This window comes from Pseudophryne corroboree, chromosome 2 (assembly GCF_028390025.1).
Source record: "Pseudophryne corroboree isolate aPseCor3 chromosome 2, aPseCor3.hap2, whole genome shotgun sequence".
Classification (NCBI taxonomy): domain Eukaryota; kingdom Metazoa; phylum Chordata; class Amphibia; order Anura; family Myobatrachidae; genus Pseudophryne; species Pseudophryne corroboree.
Genome location: NC_086445.1, coordinates 315781748 through 315802574, shown reverse-complemented (window position 1 = coordinate 315802574; position 20827 = coordinate 315781748). Strand labels below are relative to the sequence as shown.

Sequence of the window (20827 nt, the reverse complement as noted above, 5' to 3'; positions counted from 1 at the left end):
CAGTATTAACAATACTGATGACCTATAGCAGTGTACTCCTAACAGTGCATGTTTTTCAGATCTCACAGTTGGGGAGCATGTGTGTATTCTTTACTTGCCGACACATTTTAAAAGATTCACAGGTAGTACTTATGATTTAATTTGTGATACGGAGGAGATCTGTAATACATGCAGCTCTAGTAAAATGATAAACACGCTATTGCTATTGTGGTCAAAGTGTGGACCAGAAGGGGGGGGTTTCCAGTCAACAAAAAAAACCCTTGTGCTTGTCTATGCTCTATTAGTAGATTAACGTTACAACAAGTTGCTCCTGTGGAGGCACTAGTATATGGAGGGGGCAAAACTAGTATGTGTGAGTAATAGTATGATAATATTATTACACAGAGGAGACATATATAAAGCTGAGGCATCAGTATAATGGCACTGCTATAATGTGCGATAACAGCTGAGTAGACTGCAGTTAATTTAAGCCAATATCTTTTGCATAATAGCCCATCTCTCTTACTAATGGACACTGCACATTTTTGTGCACAAAATAGGAGGCTTCTAAATTTTTCCTTAACCCCAACTTTTGTATAAATTTATCCATAGTCCGGTCCTCAAACCTACATGAAAATAGAATTATTTTTTTCATAAAACTTCCGTATAATAAACGTAAAAATGTACACTGAAAGTGTTGTAAAGCACAAGCGAAGTATTGTGTATAAATAGAGCAGGTGCTAGCCAGAGGTGTAGGGAGGGCGGTTCTGGTGGAGCGTGAGCTCTATGCGCCGAAAATACCATAGGGTGCATGAGCTGCTGCCAGGACCCTTACCCACGATGCAGCTCACTTGCAGCCTGGCCGGGCATGACCCTACAGTCAGCGGTGCAAAGTCATAGGTCACATCGTGCTGAAGCAGGTTGCAGACTGCGGTGGAAGGTGATGGGCCAGGGGGCTGTGGAAGGTGATGGGACTGTTGTAAAAGGATGATGATGGGGCCGAGGAAGGTGATGGGGGCTGGGGCCGAGGAAGGAGATGGGGGCTGGGGTCGAGGAAGGAGATGGGGGCTGGAGCCGAGGAAGGTGATAGGGGTTGGAGCCGAGGAAGGTGATGGGGGTTGGGGTGCCGAGGAAGGTGATGGGGGTTGGGGTGCCGAGGAAGGTGATGGGAGATGGGGCTGATGATGGCTGAGAAAGGTGATGGAGATGGGGCTGAGAAAGGGGCTGTGGCTGAGGAAGGTGATGGGGCTGTGTCTGAGGAAGGTTATAGGGCTGGGGCTGAGGAAGGTGATGGGGCTGAGGCTGAGGAAGGTGATGGGGCTGAGCCAGGTGATGGGGCTGAGGATGGTGCCGAAGAAGGTGATGGGACTGTGGGCTGAGGATGGTGATGGGCTGAGGAAGCGGCTGTGGGCTGAATGCTGAAGGTGGTGATGGGGCAGTGGCTGAGAAAGGTGATGGGGACAGCGGCTGAGAAAGGTGATGGAGGCAGCAGCTGAGAAAGGTGATGGAGGCAGCAGCTGAGAAAGGTGATGGAGGCAGCAGCTGAGAAAGGTGATGATGGGCTGAGAACAGTGTTGAAGGACTGAGGAAGGTGATGGGAGCGGAGGACGGCGAGGGCTAAGGACAGTGAGGGAGTGAGACCAAGATCCAACCCACTGGCATGGTCTGGACTCTTTGGAGGAAGGCACTCATTGGTCTGGACTTTCTGGAGCAACTGAAGGCTGGTCGTCTGCGATTGGCTCTGCTGCTATCTGTGACAGCCCAGCACGTAAGGTTAGCCTTCTGTAGGGTGCTGGGGGAATCAATGTTTCATATTTTTTCCCTGGCTGTGGGGGCAATGAATCAATATGTTAATGTTTTCTGCTGTGGGAGCAATCATTGAATCTAGGTGTCTAATTTTTTGTGTAAGCCAATGTGTGTGTTTTCCCACCTGGTAGGGGCCAATGTGTGTAATTTTATTTTTTCCCTGTCAGGGCGTGTGTTTTATTCCTCTGTGGGGGCTTATTGTGTATTTTATTCCTCTGTGGGGACCTATATATGTATGTGGGGTGGGGGCACTGTGACATGAGCCTGCTCTTGGTGCCATGGCTCCACGATACACCTCTGGTGCTAGCATTAGAGGAACATAGGCATCTGTCTAGGGCACAAATGGTCTTTGGAAGCTAAAAACACTGAATGTTACTCATCCAGTGTTTAAGGCGCATCCACACAGTTGTCCTATTAGCCGCGAAAAATTACCATGGCTAATTACCTCACCCAAGGCTATCCAATTATCCCCAAAGCAGTCACTTATCTGGGAGTTTCTTTGCCTGCCTCAGGCATACAAAACCAAATCCAAAATAAGAAATCTATTTTCCCACGATCGCTGCCGTGAAAACAAATAGGATCTATGAAATGTTGCAGATCTGTGTGTTTCTGCATGAAAAATATATTGTTTTTTTACCAGAAAAAAAATGGAGTATGCGACGCCGCTTGGGAGGTGATGGAGCTGCAGCACTGAAGTGTCACCCTGACATACAGTGCTGACAGCCTAGAGGAGAAATCTTCTTAGAAGCTTTTTCAGGGCTGCCTAGCGCAGCCCTCCTGTTAGGTGACCTGATGCTGCAGGCACCAACTCGAAATGGAGCTCCAGTGCCTGGAGGCGGGGTTTATAGAGGAGGCCCCAATGCATCCTGTGACAGCCTAAAGCTTTAGGGGTATATTCAATTGAAGTCAAAAGCTGCCGTCTGTCGAAAAGACAGCAGTTTTTAAATTTTTAAGGTCGAATCGTGATTCGACCTATTCAATATATCCCCAAATTTTTCGACAAGTCGATGAATTCGACTTGTCGAAAAGCACGTGGATCGGCGGAATAGCTGCCGATCCATGTGCTTGTGTCGAAAACAGGGCCAAAACAGACAGGTTTTGGCCCCCTTTTCGACCATCTCAGTCCGACATGAAAAAAATGTCGGACTGAGATGAGGGATTACAGAAGGAGAGGGGGAGAGCCGAGGCGGGGACGGGGTGAGCAGCGCTGGAGGACAGCCGCCGCTCACAGCAGCGTCCACCCGGCTCCAGCAAGCGAGGTCTCCTGAGCGGCGGCTGTGTGAAAGGGGGAGACGGGGAGCGGGACGGAGCGGCAGCTGTGACGGGGGACGGAGCGGCAGCTGTGACGGGGGACGGAGCGGCAGCTGCGAGACAGGAGGGACGGGGGAGAGCTTCGCTACAGCAGCGGCTGCTGCTGTAGCGCGGGTCACCCCCGTCTCCCCCCCCACATCTCAATACGACTTTTGTAAAAGTCGAATTGAGATGTCCATTGAATAGGCCAGGTCGGATCCATTCCGACAAATGAATGTCGGAATGGATCAGACATCAACTGAATATACCCTTTAACCTGTTGGTGCCTCTGGATCAAGATCCACTCTACACCCCAATGTTTTCTTATGGAAACCAATGTATCCTGCTGTCTTAATTTATGTATCAATGCAACATAATAGGATATAGGATATTACACTCAAGTTTAGTAAATGTTTGTGCTTAAACAGTATATATTTATTCAACTTTAAAAAATAATTAAAAAAAGGATCCACTTTAATGAGGTACATGTTTACATACATACAGTATACACACTCTGTGCTTGCACAGCTTCTTGTACTATCTGCTCCCTTTATTTTGCAAGTCATTAAGGAAGAAAGCTAAGAACTTTTTGTGCAAGACTAACAGTTACACATCATTTTGCAGACTAAACAATCTGTCTATGAACAGGTTGTAACTTGAGTGTGACAACAAATTTATTTTCCTCACATTCAGTATAATAGGTCAGCTAGAAGGATGTGTTCTTCACTGAAATAGGTGCAGTCTTCAAGTAATCGTTTACCATTTATTTTTCTAAAACATTCAATAAAACATAGCAACAATTCTTTATGTAGAAAATGCTACCATAATGGCAGATCCCACTTCTATATATTAACCTGTTATTGACGGTTTGTAATGTTTTAACCAGATCATTTGTAGTATTTGACCAATGGTTACTTTTTGCCAATTAAGTTTGTTTATATTGTGGCTCATATACAAGCTCATCTTCAAGGGACATAAACCAGCAATTTTTTGCACTTCTGCATAACTCAGGATAATACGAGGCAGACACAGGTTAGATTATATCAGGGCAGGCTACGAGCAATTGTAAGGAGTCGTTAGCCACCTCTCTGCATGCTCTTGGTCATATGTTTAGACTTTTCTGGGCCTGGCAACATCTGTAATTACTGTATGTAATGCCCTATCGATGACAGTACTAAGGTCATGGTTTCAGTTCCCACCATGGCCCTAGCTGTGTGGAGTTTGTATATTCTCCCGCACTTGCGTGGGTTTCCTCCAGGCACAGGAAGGTTAAATGGTTCCTGACAAAAAATGTAACCCTAGTCTGTAAGTGTGCGCGTGTACATGTGTTTAAGGCAGACTAGATTGGCCAATCGGTTGTTAACTGCTGTCAAATTCTATGTTACAATACATATCCCTTGCCATAAAACTAGACACTAAGCCAGTGCTTCCCAGACTCAGTCCTCAAGGCAAACTAACAGTCCACGTTTTAAGGATGTCCATGCTTAAGCACGGGTGACTTAATTAGTACCTAAGTTAGTTTGATTATACCATCTGTGCAAACATGGATAGCCCTAAAACCTGGACTGTTAGGGTGCCTGAGAACTGAGTTGGGGAACCGCTGCACTAAGCTATTATGTAACCTCAATTTTTAGTGTTCTGGGGAGAACGTGAACGGTGCCAAAAAGGGAGCGCCATCACAAAAGCATGTACAGATGTGTCCCCTTACATCCTTGATGCAGTCACCCTGAACAGCCCTTCAAGTAGCCCCATGCCGTGGCTGGACTCTGCAGAGCAGAGCGTATTTTGCAGCACAAATGCATCTTGGATTAATAGAATACACAAGCAGCTTCTGCTGATTAAAATGATATGTAACATGCCTATATTGTGTGTGTAATAGCGGCTCTATCTGCATCCAAAATGAAACATTAGTGTTTTCCCAGGAAAAGACTGTAACATAGCATTATGTATGCAAATACAGTCGCAGTTACATACAGAATCTCACAGGACCTGGTGCGCCAAAAGGGGCTGTTTTGCGAGACTACAGCTATAGTGTATGAGGATGCATCTGTAAGTAAACAAAGATGCAAAGTTGCGGAAAACATACACAATCCAGGTTAAACAGTACTTTGGCCCTCATTCAGGTCCGCATTTTCCCATACTCAGGTCCCTTTCTATGCGTGCGCTGATTGACAGGCAGAAGTGTTCACAGGGCGGGGACACGGCATTGTGGAAATAGGGGCGAGTCAGCGCAGTTTCCGTGGTGGCTGTGTGACGTCACAAGCAGCCACTCTGATTAAAAATGAACGGCGGAGCGACTGCCTTCGCAGCTAGGCTGCGATGGCAGGAGTCAACAATAGTTTTCATGCAATCGCAATCTGATTGCAGTATGTTCATAATTAGATTAAGAACGCATGGCAGGGTGGACCTTCTCATGCTGGGCGGCTTTGCCCTGCATTGGGCGGCCTCCAGCTGAGATTTTTTTCAGTCACAGTTTCTGCTAAGAGTGCAGAAATATAAATATAAATATAAATAAATAAATAAATATAAAGGTCCTTTATACCCATTGCTTTGCAACTATATTACTAACCCCAAGTACCTAGCACACTATTTGAGAACGGAGATTCAAAATTTAAAAAAATATATATAACACAATGAAGGAAATTGTAACAAAGTCAAAGAAAAAGTACTCTGGAATAGGGTCATCTCGCGTCAGTAGAAGTGCAAATAATTGCAATTTTTGGGGGGAGTATCTGTATATAAAAAAAGGAAAAAAAATAAGATTTTACTCACCGGTAAATCTATTTCTCATAGTCCGTAGTGGATGCTGGGACTCCGTAAGGACCATGGGGAATAGCGGCTCCGCAGGAGACTGGGCGCAACTAAAGAAAGCTTTAGGACTACCCGGTGTGCACTGGCTCCTCCCACTATGACCCTCCTCCAGACCTCAGTTAGGATACTGTGCCCGGAAGAGCTGACACAATTAGGAAGGATTTTGAATCCCGGGTAAGACTCATACCAGCCACACCAATCACACCGTATAACTCGTGATACTATACCCAGTTAACAGTATGAAACATACCTGAGCCTCTCAACAGATGGCTCAACAATAACCCTTTAGTTAGGCAATAACTATAAACAAGTATTGCAGACAATCCGCACTTGGGATGGGCGCCCAGCATCCACTACGGACTACGAGAAATAGATTTACCGGTGAGTAAAATCTTATTTTCTCTGACGTCCTAAGTGGATGCTGGGACTCCGTAAGGACCATGGGGATTATACCAAAGCTCCCAAACGGGTGGGAGAGTGCGGATGACTCTGCAGCACCGAATGAGCAAACTCTAGGTCCTCCTCAGCCAGGGTATCAAACTTGTAGACTCTTGCAAAAATGTTTGAACCCGACCAAGTAACAGCTCGGCAAAGTTGTAAAGCCGAGACCCCTCGGGCAGCCGCCCAAGAAGAGCGCACTTTCCTCGTGGAATGGGCTTTTACAGATTTAGGCAGCGGCAGTCCAGCCGCAGAATGTGCAACTTGAATCGTGCTACAGATCCAGCGAGCAACAGTCTGCTTAGAAGCAGGAGCACCCAGCTTGTTGGGTGCATACAGGATAAATAGCGAGTCAGTTTTCCTGACTCCAGCCGTCCTGGAAACATATACTTTTCAGGGCCCTGACTACGTCCAGTAACTTGGAATCCTCCAAGTCCCAAGTAGCCGCAGGCACCACAAAAGGTTGGTTCACATGAAAACTGATACCACCTTAGGAAGGAATTGGGAACGAGTCCTCAATTCCGCCTTATCCATATAAAAAATTAGATAAGGGCTTTTGCATGACAAAGCCGCCAATTCTGATACACGCCTGGTCGACGCCAAGGCCAACAGCATGACCACTTTCCACGTGAGGTATTTTAGCTCCACGGACTTAAGTGGCTCGACCCAATGCGACTTCAGGAAATCCAACACCACGTTGAGATCCCACGGTGCCACTGGAGGCACAAACGGGGGCTGACTATGCAGCACTCCCTTAACAAAAGTCTGAACTTCAGGCAGTGAAGCCAGTTCTATTTTTGGAAGAAAATCGATAGAGCCGAAATCTGGACCTTAATGGAACCCAATTTTAGGCCCATAGTCACCCCTGACTGTAGGAAGTGCAGAAATCGACCTAGCTGAAATTCCTCCTTTGGGGCCTTCCGGGCCTCACAGCACGCAACATATTTCCGCCATATGCGGTGATAATGGTTTGCGTTCACTTCTTTCCTAGCTTTAATTAGCGTAGGGATAACTTCCTCCGGAATGCCCTTTTCCTTCAGGATCCGGCGTTCAACCGCCATGCCGTCAAACGCAGCCGCGGTAAGTCTTGGAACAGACAGGGCCCCTGCTGTAGCAGGTCTTGTCTGAGCGGCAGAGACCACGGGTCCTCTGAGATCATCTCTTGAAGTTCCGGGTACCACGCTCTTCTTGGCCAATCCGGAACCACGAGAATTGTGTTTACACCTCGCTTTCTTATTATTCTCAATACCTTTGGTATGAGAGGTAGAGGAGGGAACACATAAACTGACTGGTACACCCACGGTGTCACTAGAGCGTCCACAGCTATCGCCTGAGGGTCTGTTGACCTGGCGCAATACCTCTCTAGTTTTTTGTTTAGGCGGGACGCCATCATGTCCACCTGTGGACGACCCCACTGATTTACAATCATTTGGAAGACTTCTGGATGAAGTCCCCACTCTCCCGGGAGGAGGTCGTGCCTGCTGAGAAAGTCTGCTTCCCAGTTGTCCACTCCCGGGATGAACACTGCTGACAGTGCTAGTACATGATTTTCCGCCCATCGGAGAATCCTTGTGGCTTCTGCCATTGCCATCCTGCTTCTTGTGCCGCCCTGTCGATTCACATGGGCGACTGCCGTGATGTTGTCTGACTGGATCAGCACCGGCTGGTGTAGGAGCAGGGATTTTGCTTGACTTAGGGCATTGTAAATGGCCCTTAGTTCCAGAATATTTATGTGAAGGGAAGTCTCCTGACTTGAACATATGCGGTGATAATGGTTTGCGTTCACTTCTTTCCTAGCTTTAATTAGCGTAGGGATAACTTCCTCCGGAATGCCCTTTTCCTTCAGGATCCGGCGTTCAACCGCCATGCCGTCAAACGCAGCCGCGGTACGTCTTGGAACAGACAGGCCCCCTGCTGCAGCAGGTCCTGTCTGAGCGGCAGAGGCCATGGGTCCTCTGAGATCATTTCTTGGAGTTCTGGTTACCAAGCTCTTCTTGGCCAATCCGGACCAATGAGTATAGTTCTTACTCCTCTCCTTCTTATTATTCTCATTACCCTGGGTAAGAGAGGCAGAGAAGGGAACACATACACCTACTGGTACACCCACGGTGTTACCAGAGCGTCCACAGCTATCGCCTGAGGGTCCCTTGACCTGGCGCAATATCTTTGTAGCTTTTTGTTGAGGCGGGACGCCATCATGTCCACCTGTGGCCTTTCCCAACGGTGTACAATCATTTGGAAGACTTCTGGATGAAGTCCCCACTCTCCCGGGTGGAGGTCGTGTCTGCTGATAAAGTCTGCTTCCCAGTTGTCCACTCCGGGAATGAACACTGCTGACAGTGCTAACACATGATTTTCCGCCCATCAGAGAATCCTTGTGGCTTCTGCCATCGCCATCCTGCTTCTTGTGCCGCCCTGTCGGTTTACATGAGCGACCGCCGTGATGTTGTCTGACTGGATCAGCACCGGACGGTGTTGAAGCAGGGGTCTAGCCTGACTTAGGGCATTGTAAATGGCCCTTAGTTCCAGAATAATTATGTGTAGGGAAGTCTCCTGACTTTTCCATAGTCCTTGGAAGTTTCTTCCCTGTGTGACTGCCCCCCAGCCTCGAAGGCTGGCATCCGTGGTCACCAGGACCCAGTCCTGTATGCCGAATCTGCGGCCCCCTAGAAGATGAGCACTCTGCAGCCACCACAACAGCGACACCCTGGCCCTTGGAGACAGGGTTATCTGCCGATGCATCTGAAGATGCGACCCGGACCACTTGTCCAACAGATCCCACTGGAAGATCCTTGCATGGGACCTGGCGAATGGAATTTCTTCGTAAGAAGCTACCATCTTTCCCAAGGCTCGCGTGCATTGATGCACCGACACCTGTATTTGTATTAGGAGGTCTATGTCTAGAGACGACAACTCCTTGGACTTCTCCTCCGGGAGAAACCCTTTTTTCCTGTTCTGTGTCCAGAACCATACCCAGGAACAGTAGACGCGTCGTAGGAACCAGCTGCGACTTTGGAATATTCAGAATCCAGCCGTGCTGTTGTAGCACTTCCCGAGATAGTGCTATTCTGACGAACAACTGCTCCCTGGACCTCGCCTTTATAAGGAGATCGTCCAAGTACGGGATAATTATTTCGGCCATTACCTTGGTAAATACCCTCGGTGCCGGGGACAGACCAACGGCAACGTCTGGAATTGGTAATGACAATCCTGTACCACAATTTTGAGGTACTCCTGGTGAAGAGGGTAAATAGGGACATGCAGGTAAGCATCCTTGATGTCCAGTGATACAATGAAATTCTCCAGGCTTGCAATAATCGCCCTGAGCGATTCCATTTTGAACTTGAACCTTCGTATAAAAGTGTTCAAGGATTTCAATTTTAGAATGGGTCTCACCGAACCGTCTGGTTTCGGTACCACAACATTTTGGAATAGTAACCCCGGCCCTGTTGAAGGAGGGGTACCTTGATTTCACCTGCTGGAAGTACAGCTTGTGAATTGCCGCCAGTACTACCTTTCTCCGACGGCAGCAGGCAAGGCTGATGTGAGGTAACGGCGAGGGGGAGTCGCCTCGAACTCCAGCCTGTATCCCTGTGATACTACTTGCAGAACCTAGGGATCCACCTGTGGGCAAGCCCACTGGTCCCTGAAGTTCCCGAGATGCGCCCCCACCGCACCTGTCTCCACCTGTGGAGCCCCAGCGTCATGCGGTGGACTCAGAGGAAGCGGGGGAAGATTTTTTGATCCTGGGAACTGGCTGCCTGGTGCAGCTTTTTCCTTCTTCCCTTGTCTCTGTGCAGAAAGGAAGCGCCTTTGACCCGCTTGCTTTTCTGAAGCCGAAAGGACTGTACTTGAAAATACGGTGCTTTCTTAGGCTGTGAGGAAACCTGAGGTAAAAAAATTTCTTCCCAGCTGTTGCTGTGGATACGAGGTCCCAGAGACCATCCCCAAACAATTCCTCACCCTTATAAGGCAGAATCTCCATGTGCCTTTTAAAGGCAGCATCACCTGTCCACTGCCGGGTTTCTAATACCCTCCTGGCAGAATGGACATTGCATTAATTCTGGATGCCAGCCGGCAAATATCCCTCTGTGCATCCTTCATATATAAGACGACGTCTTTAATCTGCTCTATGTTAGCAAAATATTATCCCTGTCTAGGGTATTAATATTATCTGACAGGGTATCAGACCACGCTGCAGCAGCACTATTTATGCTGAGGCAATTGCAGGTCTCAGTATAGAACCTGAGAGTGTATATACAGACTTCAGGATAGCCTCCTTCAAGGTGGCCGTATCCTAAGACGGCAGTGCCACCTTTTTTGACAAACGTGTGAGCGCCTTATCCACCCTAGGGGATATCTCCCAACGTGACCTATCCTCTGGCGGGAAAGGGTATGCCATCAGTAACTTTTTAGAAATTACCAGTTTCTTATCGGGGAAACCCACGCTTCTTTACACACTACATTCACTCATCTGATGGGGGAACAAAACACTGGCTGCTTTTTCTCCCCAAAAATAAAACCCCTTTTATGTGGTACTTGGGTTCATGTCAGAAATGTGTAACACATTTTTCATTGCCGAGATCATGTAACGGATGTTCCTAGTGGATTGTGTATATATCTCAACCTCGTCGACACTGGAGTCAGACTCCGTGTCGACATCTGTGTCTGCCATCTGAGGTAACGGGCGTTTTTTGAGCCCCTGATGGCCTTTGAGACGCCTGGGCAGGCGCGGGCTGAGAAGCCGGCTGTCCCACAGCTGTTACGTCATCCAGCCTTTTATGTAAGGAGTTGACATTGTCGGTTAATACCTTCCACCTATCCATCCACTCTGGTGTCGGCCCCACAGGGGGCAACATCCCATTTATCGGCCTCTGCTCCGCCTCCACGTAACCTTCCTCATCCAACATGTCGACACAGCCGTACCGACACACCGCACACACACAGGGAATGCTCTGACTGAGGACAGGACCCCACAAAGTCCTTTGGGGAGACAGAGAGAGAGTATGCCAGCACACACCAGAGCGCTATATAATGCAGGGATTAACACTATAAGTGAGTGATTTTTCCCCCAATAGCTGCTTGTATACATATATTGCGCCTAAATTTAGTGCCCCCCCCTCTCTTTTTAACCCTTTGAGCCTGAAAACTACAGGGGAGAGCCTGGGGAGCTGTCTTCCAGCTGCACTGTGAAGAAAAAATGGCGCCAGTGTGCTGAGGGAGAAGCCCCGCCCCTTTTTCGGCTGACTTTTCTCCCGCTTTTTTATGGATTCTGGCAGGGGTAATTTATCACATATATAGCCCTGGGACTATATATTGTGATGATTTGCCAGCCAAGGTGTCTTATATTGCCCTCAGGGCGCCCCCCCCCCCAGCGCCCTGTACCCATCAGTGACCGGAGTGTGAGGTGTGCATGAGGAGCAATGGCGCACAGCTGCAGTGCTGTGCGCTACCTTGTTGAAGACAGAAGTCTTCTGCCGCCGATTTTCCGGAACACTTCTTGCTTCTGGCTCTGTAAGGGGGCCGGCGGCGCGGCTCCGGGAACGAACACCAAGGTCGGGTCCTGCGGTCGATCCCTCTGGAGCTAATGGTGTCCAGTAGCCTAAGAAGCCCAAACTACCACCTGTTAGGTAGGTTCGCTTCTTCTCCCCTTAGTCCCTCGCTGCAGTGAGTCTGTTGCCAGCAGATCTCACTGTAAAATAAAAAACCTAAATATACTTTCTTTCTAGGAGCTCAGGAGAGCCCCTAGTGTGCATCCAGCTCAGCCGGGCACAAGATTCTAACTGAGGTCTGGAGGAGGGTCATAGTGGGAGGAGCCAGTGCACACCAGGTAGTCCTAAAGCTTTCTTTAGTTGTGCCCAGTCTCCTGCGGAGCCGCTATTCCCCATGGTCCTTACAGAGTCCCAGCATCCACTTAGGACGTCAGAGAAAGAAAAATTCTGTCTCAGCATCCACTCAGGTATGTCTGGTATAATGTGTGAAGAGATGACCACCCTACTGACTGCACAGTCTGCTAAACCCTGGTATCTTACATCCGTTCCTCTTGTAAGTCTGCATAATGACATCCTTGTTCCCTCTTGCCAGAGTATGTTAGGATGATGCATGTGCTTTATGGGGTACTACAGGCATGACAGAATAACGAATCTGTTTTCCCAAATTCATTTTGTTCAGGACAAGTACACAGAAATTACCCTGACAAGATCCACAGTATGTAACAGTTTATCATTGGTTGGTTGCATACAAAGGAAGGAAGGAAGTGTGATTTTCTGATTGATGCCACCCTAAACAAGCAAGTAGGATTAGTGCACAACACAAACATGTCCACATAATTGATCAAAACAGGCTACTTTCACTATTAAACAGGTAGTAGTCCCATTCCACAGGCAGATGTTATTGCTAATAGAAACTACACCAAGGGTGTAAGTCACACAAAAAATATCTTACAGCAGTTCAAAGTGATAAGGAATGACAACCTTCACACTAACATCGACAGTTGACATTATATACAGGGTCGGACTGGCCCACAGGGGAACAGGGGAAACCACCGGCGGGCCCCACTGCCTGTGGGCCCTCCTCCTACTCTAGGGATCAGGTTCCAGACTCTATCCTAGTGCATAGAATTATGCATTATACTTCTGTTACATTATACTTCCCAAGAATATGGTTTATTATATATTTACCAAGGGGAACAGAACATGTACTCTGTAACGGTTAGCCAAATGTCTGTGTCACAACTGAGGGCCTGAGCTGACGGGAGGCAGCCTCAGTTGTAGGGGCTGAGATGTACCGGAACCTGGGAGGTTGTATCAGACCCCTGGACATGTAAGTAACATGAAGAAGAACCGCCCGAAGGCGTGACCACGACAACTTGAATAAAAGTCAATGATGTTTATTTATGACAAACTCCATGCATCACAGTAGCAGTAAAAGAAACATAAAATCATCAGAGAAATAATACAGTTCCTGGGTACTACAGGGTGGCAGGGGCCACAGAGCTCTGGTAGTATGAGACAGTTCTTATTATCTGCGAGTTGGAAAGTCCTTACCAGGCCGGACTGTAGCAATGAAGAAAGCCCAGGATCGTACCAGCTGGTGTTCCAGGGAAAGCTGGACTGCTGTAAATAAAAATAGCTGCTGTGGGTTCTGGTTGGAACCAGACAGATGTTGGCACGGAGTGGATACTGGCTGGAACCAGTTAGATAATAAATGAAGCTTGAGAGCGATGCAATATAAATGAAATGTAGAGTTTGAGAGCGGAGAAATAATAATACCGGTGGAGAGTGGTAAACTGTAGAAAGGACACCGGCCCTTTAAGAGAAGCTGTACTCTGCTGGAAGCTGGGCTGGAAGCAGGTAATGTTGTAGCTGGAAACAGATGAATCCACAATGGATCGGAGAGTCAGGCTACACCGCAGGTGGAATGCTGGTGCGGGTCTCTATGGTGGAAGTCTTGAGACAGGAGCTGGAACCTGGAAGACAATCACAGGAGAGAGACAAATAGAAACTAGGTTTGACAACCAAAGCACTGACGCCTTCCTTGCTCAGGCACAGTGTATTTATACCTGCAGCTAGGAAGGGATTGGCTAGGCAATTATGCAGATTATCAATACTGAGAACAGATTGGTGGAAATGATCAGCTGACAGAATCCAAGATGGCTGCGCCCATGCAGACACTTGGAGGGAAGTTTGGTTTGTAATCCATGTGGTAATGAAAACAGTAATGGCGGCGCCGGCCACCGGAGACAGGAGGCGCCAAGCTGACAGGTGCACATCCAACCACGCGGACACAGCGGAGGCTGCGGCTGACGTAATCGCCACTCAGACACTCTGCATGCAGAAGCTCAGGGACGGCGGAGGAGGCCGCGGAAGACGCCATGCCAGGTGTAATATGGCGTTTACTGTGACCGCGTCTCAGAGTGACAGGAGAGGATACTGGAATGTAAACATCAGGATAACAGATGGGATCCGGTCCTGGAGCGCTGAGCCAACCTTAGGAGGCATCTGATGGGTAAGAAATGGCGTCCAGATACCCGGATCGTGACAGCACCCCCCCCTTTAGGAGTGGCCCCAGGACACTTCTTTGCCTTTTGAGGAAACTTGGAATGGAATCTCCGGACCAAGGCAGGAGCATGGACATCAGAAGCATTGGTCCATGAACGTTCCTCAGGGCCATAACCCTTCCAGTCAATAAGATATTGTAGTTGACCGTAACGGTGACGTGAGTCCAGGATCTTGGCTACTTCATACTCAACGCCTCGTTGAGTTTGGACTTTCGGAGTTGGAGGAAGTGAGGAATGAAACCGATTCAAGATCAGCGGTTTCAACAGGGAAACATGGAATGTCCTGGGTATTTTTAAGAAGGGAGGCAACTGGAGTCTGTAAGCAACAGGATTGATGACTTGTTCAATCTTGAAAGGACCGATATAGCGAGGTGCAAACTTCATACTGGGAACTCTTAACCTCAAATTCTTCGTGGATAACCATACCCGATCACCCACCTTGAGAGCAGGAACTGCTCGACGCTTCTTATCCGCAAACTTCTTGTACCTGAACGATGCCTTGAGCAGAGCTGATCGTACGCTCTTCCAGATATTGGCAAACTGATGCAAGGTGATATCCACTGCGGGAACAGAAGTTGCTGGAAGCGGTTGGAACTCAGGGACTTTAGGGTGGAATCCAAAGTTAGTGAAGAATGGTGTTGAAGCAGATGAAGAATGATACTGGTTGTTATGATAGAACTCGGCCCAGGGAAGTAATTGAACCCAGTCATCTTGAGAGGAGGACACATAGATGCGGAGGAAGGCCTCCAAGTCCTGATTCACCCTCTCGGTTTGACCATTGGTCTGAGGATGGTAAGCCGTGGAAAACTTTAGCTTGACTTGGAGGACTTGACATAAACTTCGCCAGAATTTGGCTGTGAATTGAACTCCTCGATCTGAGATAATTTCTTCAGGAAGACCGTGGAGTCGGAAGATCTCTTGTATGAATACTTGAGCCAACTTGGAAGCTGACGGAAGACCGGTGAGAGGAATGAAGTGTGCCATCTTGGTGAACCGGTCAACTACCACCCAGATGGTATTGAACTTGTTGCACATGGGTAAATCTGTAATAAAATCCATCGACAAATGGGTCCAAGGTCGACGGGGAACAGATAGTGGAACCAGTTGCCCCGCAGGCGACTGGCGGGATACCTTATGTTGAGCACACTTTGGGCAAGATGCAATAAACTCCAAGACGTCCTTTTTCAGAGTTGGCCACCAATAGGACCTAGAGATAAACTCCAGGGTATTTTTGAAAACCTGTATGTCCGGCAAAATGGGAAGCATGGGCCCAATGCATGAGCTTCTTCCTTAGCATCGGTTTCACAAAACTTTTCCCTGATGGGGGCGTAGAGTCCATCCCTACCGTGGAGAATGCCAACGGATTTATAATAGGATGCTTGTCTGAAGACTCTGACTCATTTTCTTGCTCCCATGAGCGGGAAAGGGCATCGGCCTTGCGATTCTGAGAACCCGGACAGAACTGGAGTTTAAAGTCGAACCTGGAAAAGAAAAGTGCCCATCTGGCCTGACGAGGGTTGAGACATTGTGCGCCTTTCAGATATAAAAGGTTCTTGTGGTCTGTAAGTATGGTGATTGAATGAGAAGCTCCCTCCAACAGATACCTCCACTCTTCTAGAGCGAGCTTGATGGCTAGCAACTCCTGGTCGCCAATGGCATAGTTGCGCTCAGCTGGGGAGAACTTCCGGGAGAAGAAACTGCAAGGGTGTAAATGGCCATCTTTAGCCCTCTGAGATAACACCGCTCCTACTCCAACGGAGGAGGCATCCACCTCTAAGATGAAAGGGGAGTCGATGTCAGGCTGTTTCAGAACAGGCGCAGAGATGAACCTTTGTTTTAAAAGATGAAATGCTTGCATGGCTTCTTCAGACCACTTGGACGGGTTAGCACCCTTCTTAGTGAAAGCAGTAATAGGCGCCACAATGGTGGAAAAGTCTCGTATAAACTTTCGGTAATAGTTGGCAAACCCCAAAAACCTCTGGACCCCTTTGAGGGTTAAGGGTACCGGCCAATTTTGAATTGCTTGTAGTTTCTCAGGATCCATCTCTAATCCGGAACCGGACACAATGTACCCTAGAAACGGAATGGACTTGACTTCAAAGACGCATTTCTCTAATTTACAATAGAGATGATTGACACGGAGACGGGACAGAACCTCTTTAACCCAAAACCGATGTTCCTCTAAATCGTTGGCAAAAATGAGGATATCATCTAGATAGACCACGACATGACGGTATAAAATGTCTCTGAAGACCTCATTGACAAAATGCTGGAAGACAGCTGGAGCATTGCTCAATCCGAAGGGCATGATGAGGTACTCATAATGTCCGTCACGGGTGTTAAAGGCGGTCTTCCACTCGTCACCCTCACGGATCCGGATGAGATTGTATGCACCTCTCAAGTCCAACTTTGTAAAGATGGTAGCTCCGCTAACTCTGTCAAAGAGCTCAGTAATCAAGGGTAAAGGATAGCGGTTCTTGATGGTAATGTCGTTCAAACCTCTGTAGTCGATGCACGGCCGCAGACCACCATCTTTCTTCTTTACAAAAAAGAAGCCTGCGCCGGCTGGAGAAGAAGAAGGTCGAATGAACCCCTTTGCTAGGTTCTCTTTAATGTATTCCTCCATAGAATGCGTCTCAGGCAGAGACAACGGATAAGTTCGGCCTCGAGGTGGAACCTTCCCTGGAACGAGATCAATCGGGCAGTCCCATTATCTATGAGGAGGAAGGATATCAGCAGAAGCTTTACTGAACACATCCGTGAAATCTTGATATGGAGGAGGTGGAACATCAGACGACCTGGGGGAGGAAGAACAGACAGGCAATACTTTAAACAAACATGTCTCAGCACAGGAGGAACCCCATGCCAGGATTTGCGTAGTCGTCCAATCAATTGTAGGATTGTGAAGACGGAGCCATGGAAGGCCCAGGACCACAGGATGTGTGGCTCTTGGAATCACTAAAAAAAGAAATAAGTTCGGAATGAAGAACTCCCACTCTCAGACGAACTGGTAGAGTCCTTAAAGAAATGACTGCATCAAAAATTTTGCTGCCATCCACGGCAGTTAAAGAAATGGACGAAGGAAGTCTCTCGGTGGGTAGGGACCACCGTTTAACATAGGCTTCGGTAATAAAGTTCCCAGCTGCTCCGGAATCAAGGAGGGCAATGACGTTCCGATAACGTTGAGCAACTTGAAGCGAGACTGGGAGATTACAATCTTGAGGAGATGGAGAGGAGATCATTACTCCTAGCCGGCCCTCTCCTTGGCGAGCTAGGATTTGGAGTTTCCCGGACGTTTGGGACAGGCATTAATGGTGTGAGACGGAGCTGCACAATAAAGACAGAGAGACTCGGAGAGACGTCTTCGGCGCTCAGCAGGAGTTAAACGGGAACGACCAATTTGCATGGGCTCATCTTTAGTTGGTGACAGTTGGCGAGGAGGAGGAGCAGAAGATTTTGGAGCAGATGATCTTCCACGCTCAGTTGCTCTCTCTCTGAAACGTAAATCAACTTTCGTGCAGAGTGAGATTAGCTCATCTAACTTAGAGGGTAAGTCTCTGGTAGCTAACTCATCTTTAATACGCTCAGATAAGCCATGCCAGAATGCAGCATACAGGGCCTCGTCGTTCCATGCCAGTTCGGATGCCAGGATCTGGAACTGTATCAGATATTGTCCTACAGTACGTGACCCCTGGCGTAAACGGAGAATCTCGGATGAAGCTGAGGTTACCCGGCCTGGCTCGTCGAAGATGCGCCTGAATGTTGACACGAATGGAGTGTAAGAAGATAGCAGGGTGTCGGACCTCTCCCATAACGGTGATGCCCAATCAAGGGCTGAGCCACTGAGAAGAGAAATAATGTAGGCAATTTTTGCACGGTCACTGGGAAAATTGCCAGGTTGTAGCTCAAACTGAATCTCACACTGGTTGAGAAATCCCCTGCAGAATCTTGGAGATCCGTCAAATTTTGCTGGCGTTGGAAGATGAAGACGTGGAGCTGAAATGGGTAAGGTGGGTGGGGTTATAGCTGGAGTCACTGTGGTTGACGCACCAGAAGCGCCTGATCCACGGAGAGTTGTCTGAATCCCATCCAGCCGAGTAGAGAGATCCTGGAGACAGCGGATGATGTGGCCCTGTGCAGCCTCCTGATGTTCTAGTCGGGCTGCCAGTTCTTGCATCGGCCTGGCCGCTTGATCCTGGTCTCCGGCTGGATTCATTAGGTCAGTGCTTACTGTCACAACTGAGGGCCTGAGCTGACGGGAGGCAGCCTCAGTTGTAGGGGCTGAGATGTACCGGAACCTGGGAGGTTGTATCAGACCCCTGGACATGTAAGTAACATGAAGAAGAACCGCCCGAAGGCGTGACCACGACAACTTGAATAAAAGTCAATGATGTTTATTTAAGACAAACTCCATGCATCACAGTAGCAGTAAAAGAAACATAAAATCAGCAGAGAAATAATACAGTTCCTGGGTACTACAGGGTGGCAGGGGCCACAGAGCTCTGGTAGTATGAGACAGTTCTTATTATCTGCGAGTTGGAAAGTCCTTACCAGGCCGGACTGTAGCAATGAAGAAAGCCCAGGATCGTACCAGCTGGTGTTCCAGGGAAAGCTGGACTGCTGTAAATAAAAATAGCTGCTGTGGGTTCTGGTTGGAACCAGACAGATGTTGGCACGGAGTGGATACTGGCTGGAACCAGTTAGATAATAAATGAAGCTTGAGAGCGATGCAATATAAATGAAATGTAGAGTTTGAGAGCGGAGAAATAATAATACCGGTGGAGAGTGGTAAACTGTAGAAAGGACACCGGCCCTTTAAGAGAAGCTGTACTCTGCTGGAAGCTGGGCTGGAAGCAGGTAATGTTGTAGCTGGAAACAGATGAATCCACAATGGATCGGAGAGTCAGGCTACACCGCAGGTGGAATGCTGGTGCGGGTCTCTATGGTGGAAGTCTTGAGACAGGAGCTGGAACCTGGAAGACAATCACAGGAGAGAGACAAACAGGAACTAGGTTTGACAACCAAAGCACTGACGCCTTCCTTGCTCAGGCACAGTGTATTTATACCTGCAGCAAGGAAGGGATTGGCTAGGCAATTATGCAGATTATCAATACTGAGAACAGATTGGTGGAAATGATCAGCTGACAGAATCCAAGATGGCTGCGCCCATGCAGACACTTGGAGGGAAGTTTGGTTTGTAATCCATGTGGTAATGAAAACAGTAATGGCGGCGCCGGCCACCGGAGACAGGAGGCGCCAAGCTGACAGGTGCACATCCAACCACGCGGACACAGCGGAGGCCGCGGCTGACGTAATCGCCACTCAGACACTCTGCATGCAGAAGCTCAGGGACGGCGGCGGAGGCCGCGGAAGACGCCATGCCAGGTGTAATATGGCGTTTACTGTGACCGCGTCTCAGAGTGACAGGAGAGGATACTGGAATGTAAACATCAGGATAACAGATGGGATCCGGTCCTGGAGCGCTGAGCCAACCTTAGGAGGCATCTGATGGGTAAGAAATGGCGTCCAGATACCCGGATCGTGACAGTCTGGGGTGGCTGGCCACACCCCAGTGGAGCCTGGCCACATCCTTAAGCATGGACCCTACAACAGTATCCCCCCGGTGGGCCCTTCATGCCCAAACCGACACTGATTAAAGGGAGCTCGGTATATAAAGACAGGGCATTTGGATTAGGATACAGAATTGGTCCCTGATGCAGGAGATTTGCCCGAGGTGGCAGAGACCAATGGCTACCCAGAAGCGTACGACAGGTGGCGTGGCCAAAGCAGAATCAGCAATATGATCTCTACGGCTTCTCCCAACCCCCCCCCCCCCACCCACCCTAGAGTGCAGGCAATGACAGATAAAGAGGAATCACAATACTTTGGTGTTTGATGATGCTGCAGTCAAATCTATTTGAAGGTCTGGAGAGCAATATTACCCAGTCTTTAAAATCTTTGATCTTGCTAATATTCCAAGGATATCTTTCAGACATTTGCCAAGTCTGATTATCAGAGTTATACAAATTTGGTTGTAATCACACTGAATGAGTAAGTAGCCTTCACGATCTGTCATAGGACACCTTACCCAAGGAAGAACACTTAGACAATTTCTTATAAGCACCACTTGTGGAGACTGAAGGTGATAAACAAGATGCTGAAGTTTGACACCTTTTCCTTCTGACAATAGTAAAGTGACTTTTTCTGTATCTATTTGTTCCCCAAAGTACTGTAACTGATTAGAAGGCATTTGATGGATTTTTTGCTGGGTTGATGATCTAGACATGTCCCTGTAAGAAATACCCGAGTTGTTTTGAATCTGATGATATGCACAAACTTTGGAGGTTATTCAGATCTGATCACTGCTGTGCGTTTTCGCACAGCGGGAGATCAGGTCATAACGGCGCATGCATCGAAATGCATATGTGCGTCGGCCAACAACGG

General features: G+C 48.2%; 1 protein-coding gene across 1 annotated transcript in view; it reads right to left on the bottom strand.

Moving 5' to 3' along the window:
- UCHL3 (ubiquitin C-terminal hydrolase L3) overlaps positions 1–20827 on the bottom strand; it is a gene marked incomplete at its 5' end in the record, with an annotated part of 156971 nt that overhangs the window by 30174 nt on the left and 105970 nt on the right. The gene's annotated exons all lie outside the window — the stretch shown is intronic.